The 7,132-nt window shown below is 39.3% G+C and overlaps 1 protein-coding gene across 1 annotated transcript in view; it reads right to left on the bottom strand.

Annotated features, from left to right (window-relative positions):
- LOC145243549 (type-1 angiotensin II receptor A-like) overlaps positions 1-7,132 on the bottom strand; it is a 1,077,320-nt gene that overhangs the window by 508,807 nt on the left and 561,381 nt on the right. The gene's annotated exons all lie outside the window — the stretch shown is intronic.

Here is a 7,132-nt window from a genome sequence, read left to right as displayed (position 1 = left end):
CAACGCTTAGCACCGCCACGCTAGTCTATAGCTAAATTTAAACGAAAATTCCATGATCAAACTTTTTTCCCCTAGAGCTGCTCGTCTGGTAAACACAATCCTTCAAAACTGCTTCCCAACTGATTAGGACATGGTTGTTTTCAAGTCCAATTTAAACATGATCTTTTACAGCCGTCCTCTAAAATAAATTAGCTCATCAAATTTCTAATAAGATACCTCTATCTATATAAAAGCCAAGTACGTCCAATGATGGAATACTGCTGCCATATCTGGACAGGAGCTGCTAAAAACAGCCTATCCTGCCTTGACAGAGTACAAAATAGACTTCGTGGCTTAGTGGGGGATGCCCTTTTCTCTACTCTGCAGCCTCTCTCCCACAGAACAGACGTTGCGAGCCTGTCCTTGTTTTATCGTTATTTCCATGGCAGGTGCTCGTCTGAACTCCAATCTCTGGTCCCCCTCGCCAATCTTTCACGAAAAACACCCGTCTAGCTGAGTCCACTGTGAAAACTTTCCCCCACTTTTTATCTGTGCCTAAATCAAAACGTAGATTCCATGAACACAGCTTCTTTCTTAGAACTGCACGCCTGTGGAACTCTGTTCCGTCTTCCTGCTTCCCTCCGTACTACAACTTGGATGTCTTCAGGTCCAATGTTAACAAATTCCTAATGAACCGCCTCCTTAATTAAACACTTCATCAAATCTCCACACTAACGAATGTACTTGCAATAACCCTTATCCCTGAGTGGCTTCTGGGCCTTGATAAGTGGTGATCACTGTGTAAAAAAAATACCCATTATCCTTTATCCTTGAGTAGCGTTTATGTTGTAAAATAGAAAGAGAAAACGAGCACGAGAAATATAAAAAAATGGAGTATATATATATATATATATATATATATATTTAAAAGAGTGTAGCCTTCATATATTTCTATGTATGTACGTGTGTGTATGTGTGTATGCCTGCGTGCGTGTGCATGTGTACATGTACATAAATGTATATGTATGCGTGTGTGATTGTGTGTGAGTGTATGCTATACATGGGGAAAGAAAGTCTTTAAAAAGAACCCTAAAAAAACATAAAAACCTTCACCATATGGACTAAAAAACACTCTTTGAAAATAACTTTGACCGGACACTGAACACTTACAGTTGGAGACAGAATGTCTGAACACCAACAACAACATAATGTCTGAACACCACTCTGAAAAACATATTTAATATCAGCGGAGGCAATTCTATAAACTCCCATTTTAAAGAAAAACTTTTTTACGAAAATATTTGAAGAGAGCACACCCAAAGCTCGAAACGCGTTATAAAAATATTTTAAAATAAAAATATGATGAAAACCTTTAAAAAAAACCCACAATTGTTGATGGCTACACTCTTTTAAATATACATTTTTCTCTCGTTGGAACTACACAACCATCACTTTAAATATATATATATATATATATATATATATATATATATATATATATATATATATATATATATATATATACATAATAAAACATGTAAAAAACACTTTGAAAAAGAGTTAAAAACATATTTAATCTGAAAAGGAAACACTAAATAAGTGGCTAGTCCTTAATCCGCAGAGTTTCGAAGAAATACTTTCCTTCTCATCAGAGGGTAGGATTTAGCAAAATGATCGGATTTTGCTTGCAAAAGTATTTGATGAAACTGCAAGTAAGTCAAAGATCTTACTTGATAACGAAAAGTGAAGAAGAAGAAGTATGGTGGAGAAAAATGTGATTTCACGCGAATAGTTAGTCTGGTGAAAGATAAATAATCCAATGACGGTAAAATCCTAAAATTTAAATCCAAGAAAGTTAGTTAAATTTCCATTCGCACAAGTAAACTCCAAGGGAATCGCGAAATTGGAAGATGGTTCAAAATAATCCAAAAGGCCGAAATCCGTGGAATAATTCACAAATAAGGTACAAGGAAAAGGGGAAAGAAATCCAATAGTATTATTAAAAGAAAAATAAGACATGCGTTAGACTCGGCTGCCGAGACAAGGTGTAATTAAGAAAAATGAGTGAAGACGTAAAAGAGAGAAAAAGATAGGTGGAGAAAAAGGGGGGAAAAAGATTGAATGGTGACAGAATGAAATATAAAATAGAAAATCATATATATATATACTTCAGAATAATTTTATTTAACAATCAGTTGGTATGGAAACCTGTGATTTAAAGATTTACAAAATATTACTGGCAGTAATATTCTCTAGTTATTATCCCGTCTAAACAAGAATTGCTCGAAATGCAAGATAAAGCAAATAAAATATTCATATCCCTTTCTTCATATCTTCTTGCTACAGGACTGATTAATTAATTAATTTGACTTTGACTTTCCCTGTATCACTGACTTTAGCAAATAGGGTACATACCTTTATAAATATTTGCTAATATTTTCTCTCCTCTGATGAGATGGTAGACATCGAAACCCGATAGGTTAAGGCGATTAAATTTCTAAAGTATTCTTTGTCTTGCTTAGAATAATAAAAAGCTTTGATATGAAAATAAAACATTTCACTTCAAAATGTTTTTTGAAATTCATTGTATAACTAATATAACAATTAATATATACATTAGAAAAATAGAAAAAAAAATGGACAACGGAATTAATAGATACGGCAGAAGAAGGAGAGAGTAAATGAAGGGAAGAAAGAGAAGGAAAGATAAAGAGACAGGAATGGCATGTGTGACAAATAAGTGGGAAAATGTATAAGAATAATAGAGAGGGAGAAAAGAGTACAAAAATAAAGATAATTTAAATATTGAATAAAAAATCAAAAGAAAGAGCGAAAGATTTTAAAGAAGAAAGAAATAGAAGAAGAAGAAGAAGAAGAAGAAGAAGAAGAAGGAGTAAAGGAAAAGAACCTGACGTAAGCGGGTGTTATACTGTTGAAGCAAAAATTATCAGATAAATAGAAACGTATGAAGAAAAATAAATCCCATAGAGACGGAAAGTATGGCAACACATCAAAGGACGTAAATCACAAAGCTCTCTCTCATTCTCTCTCATCTGATCTTGAGCGCGTGGTACAGTGAGGGAAGAGGTGGCTGGTTACTTTTAAAGGATCCAAAACCAAGCTTCTATCTTTACATCATCAACGTTCTGATCCCAATCTGGCATCAATTGAAATGGATGGCTCTCGTTTTGGGGGACGCTCCATGTTTTGACAAGCTTCTGGGTTTGCTCTTTACTCCTGATCTGAAAAGGAGCACGTACATCAGGTCTGTTGCCAAGGACGCTGCGAAAATGGTGGGATCCTTCTACCGGTCCAGAAGACATCTCACTATTGATGCAATTCTCTATCTATATAAAAGCCAAGTACGTCCAAGGATAGAGTACTGCTGCCACATCAGGCCAGGGGCTGCTAAAAATTAGCTATCCTGCCTTGACAGAGTACAAAATACACTTAGTAGTTTTGTGGGGGATGCTTTTTTCTCTTCCCTGCAGACTCTCTCCCACAGAAGAGACGTTGCGAGCCTCTCTTGGTTTTATCGTTATTTCGATGGCTAATACACGTCTGAGCTGCAATCTCTGGCCCCCTTGCCAATCTTTCATTAAAAGCACCCGTCTAGCTGAAACTACTGTCAATAATTTTCCCACTCTTTATCTGTGCCTAAAACCAAACGTAGATTCCATGAACAGAGCTTCTTTCTAAGAAGTGCACGACTGTGGAACTCTCTTCCGTTTGTCTGTTTCCCATCTGACTACAACTTGGACGTCTTCAAGTCCAACATTAACAAATTCCTGACAAACTGCCCCCTAAAGTAAGACATTCTATCAAATCTCCAATACTAATGATTACTACGATACTATCCCTTTGATTACTGTACACGCAATAACCCTTATCCCCGAGTGGCTTCCGGGCATTGATAAGTAGTGACCTCCAGGTAAAAAAAGAAAACAAAAAAATGTAATAAAAAAGGAATGAAAGATAGTAAGGAAGCGCGAAAGTAAAACAAAAGGGAAATAAATAGAAAGAGAGAGAGAGAGAGAGAAAAAAGAAAGAGAACAAAATATAGGGATACAGACAGAAAAACAAGAGAAAAGTAAGAGAGAGGGGAAGAAATTGTGTGTGAGAGAGAGAACGAGAGAGACAGAGAGAGGGGGGGAGATCATGAGATATAAAGGAAAAGTGTGACATATTAGTGGAAAAATGTATAGGACTAAGAGAGAGAGAGAGAGAGAGAGAGAGAGAGAGAGAGAGAGAGAGAGAGAGAGAGAGAGAAGAAAAGCGGGGTACTAAATAATAAAAAGTTCGATAGAAACCGAAGGAGAGAGGAAAAAGAAGGGGACAAAAGAGAGGGATACAGAGAGAAAAACAACAGGAAAGTAAGGGAGAGGGAGAGCGAGAGAGAGAGAGAGCGAGAGCGAGAGAGAGAGGGAGATTATAAGACAAAAAGAACATGTATGACATATAAGTGGAAAAATGTAGAGGACTAATAGAGAAAGGAAAAATGACGTAGTGAGATTTAGTGAACGAAAGGTTTATAGAAAAGAACATTAAATGAATAACCAACAACAAAAAAAGAAAAATTTAAAGAAAGATAAAAAAAAAAAATGAGAGAGAAAAACGAGCGAGAAAACAAAGATAAAAATAGAGAGAAAAACAGAAAAAAAGAACGAAAACAATGGAAAACGTAGAGAAAGGAAGAGAGGGAGAAACAGAGCGAGAAAAAAAAAACAGAGAGTGAACAAACGATATATATAAAAAGAAATAAACAAATTAAGACAGAAAGACAGAAAGAGATAGAAAATGAAAGAAAGTATTTAGCTAAAAAAGACAAATAAACAGGATTAGCAAATATATGTGGAAAATATATATATATATATAGAGAGAGAGAGAGTGAGAGAGAGAGAGACAGAGACAGAGACATAGACAGAAGAAGAAAGAAAAAAAGAGAGAAAATAGACTAAAAGGAAGAGAAAGAAAACTTCGTGGCTTAGTGAGGGATGCCCTTTTCTCTACCCTGCAACACCTCTCCCACAGAAGAGACGTTGCAAGCCTATCCTTGTTTTATCGTTATTTTCATGGCAGGTGCTCGTCTGAACTCCAGTCTCTGGTCCCCCCTCGCCGATCTTTCACGAAAAACACCCGTCTAGCTGAATCCACTGTGAAAAATTTCCCCCACTCTATATCTGTGCCTAAATCAAAACGCGGATTTCATGAACAAAGCTTCTTTCTTAGAACTGCACGCCTGTGGAACTCTGTTCCGTCTGCCTGCTTCCCTCCGGACTACAACTTGGATGTCTTCAAGTCTAATGTTAACAAATTTCTAATGAACCGCCTCCTTAAGTAATCACTTCCTCAAATCTCCTCACTAACGTAATGTACTTGCAATAACCCTTATCCCTGAGTGGCTTCCGGGCCTTGATAAGTGGTGACTTCTGTGTAAAAAAAAAACAAAAAAAACTTTTAATGTTCTATTTCTTGATTTATTTGCTTCCCCACGAAAGCAAATTAGACACAAGTTCGTTTTTAATGTGGAGTTAAACCAGCTCCCCTAAAACAAGGGTAAAAAGGGGGAACTCTGGTAGTATCCCCAAAAAATAGCAATTGTCTCAGTATGAAGGGTATCCCTACATTGACCAAGGACCAATTAACTTATGTGCAGCTTCTACAGAACAGATGGTATTTATTTGCTCCCCCACCGAGCAAATTAGGCACAAGGCCGATTTTTAATGTGAGAAGTGAAGGGAGGGGGAAGGGAAAAAGGGGACCAGCTCCCGAGAGGTGGGAAATGGGAGCTGGTTAAAGGTAAGGCATGTGGGGTTGCCCCCACATCTGGTCTTTGCTAGTCATAGCTAGTCATAGCTAGTCATAGCTTTCAGTATCTGCCGAACAGATACTACGCTTTGATCTTGGCCAAAAGGCCAAGAAAAGGGTATTTATTTGTTCCCCCACCGAGCAAATTAGGCACAAGGCCGGTTTTTTAATGTGAGGAGTAAAGGAGAAATGGGAACCAGCTTCCCGGCGAGTAGGGGAGCTGGAGAGTGACAATTGGTATGAATGGTTGTCCTTACATTGGCCAAGGTCTTATATGTAGGGTTGCTATTTATTTGCTCCCCCACCGAGGAAATTAGGCACAAGGCCGATTTTTAATGTGAGGAGTGAAGGGGAAATGGGGACCAGCTCCCCGGGGAGTAGGGGAGCTGTATAGTGGCAATTGGTATTTGCTAGTCATAGCTAGTCCTAGCTAGTCATAGCTTGCAGTATCTGCCGGAACAGATGGTATTTATTTGCTCCCCCACCGAGCAAATTAGGCACAAGGCCGATTTTTAATGTGAGGAGTGAAGGGAGGGGGAAGGGGAAAAGGGGACCAGCTCCCGAGAGGTGGGAAATGGGAGCTGGTTAAAGGTCAGGCATGTAGGGTTGCCCCCACATCTGGTCTTTGCTAGTCATAGCTAGTCATAGCTAGTCATAGCTTGCAGCATCTGCCGGAACAGATGGTATTTATTTGCTCCCCCACCGAGCAAATTAGGCACAAGGCCAATTTTTAATGTGAGGAGTGAAGGGAGGGGGAAGGGAAAAAGGGAACCAGCTCCCGAGAGGTGGGAAATGGGAGCTGGTTAAAGGTCAGGCATGTGGGGTTGCCCCCAAATCTGGTATTGCTAGTCATAGCTTGCAGTATCTGTCGGAACAGATGGTATTTATTTGCTCCCCCACCGAGCAAATAAGGCACAAGGCCGATTTTTAATGTGAGGAGTGAAGGGAGGGGGAAAGGAAAAAGGGGCCAGCTCCCGAGAGGTGGGAAATGGGAGCTGGTTAAAGGTCAGGTATGTGGGGTTGCCCCCACATCTGGTCTTGGCTTGCAGTATCTGCCGGAACAGATGGTATTTATTTGCTCCCCCACCGAGCAAATTAGGAACAAGGCCAATTTTTAATGTGAGGAGTGAAGGGAGGGGGAAGGGAAAAAGGGGACCAGCTCCCGAGAGGTGGGAAATGGGAGCTGGTTAAAGGTCAGGTATGTGGGGTTGCCCCCACATCTGGTCTTTGCTTGCAGTATCTGTCGGAACAGATGGTATTTATTTGCTCCCCCTCCGAGCAAATAAGGCACAAGGCCGATTTTTAATGTGAGGAGTGAAGGGAGGGGGAAGGGGAAAGGGGACCA

Source organism: Euprymna scolopes, chromosome 22 (genome assembly GCF_053919585.1).
Source record: "Euprymna scolopes isolate OS-2025 chromosome 22, ASM5391958v1, whole genome shotgun sequence".
Taxonomy (NCBI): domain Eukaryota; kingdom Metazoa; phylum Mollusca; class Cephalopoda; order Sepiida; family Sepiolidae; genus Euprymna; species Euprymna scolopes.
The sequence above is the reverse complement of the archived record's forward strand: the minus strand, read 5'-3'. Positions and strand labels throughout refer to the sequence as shown.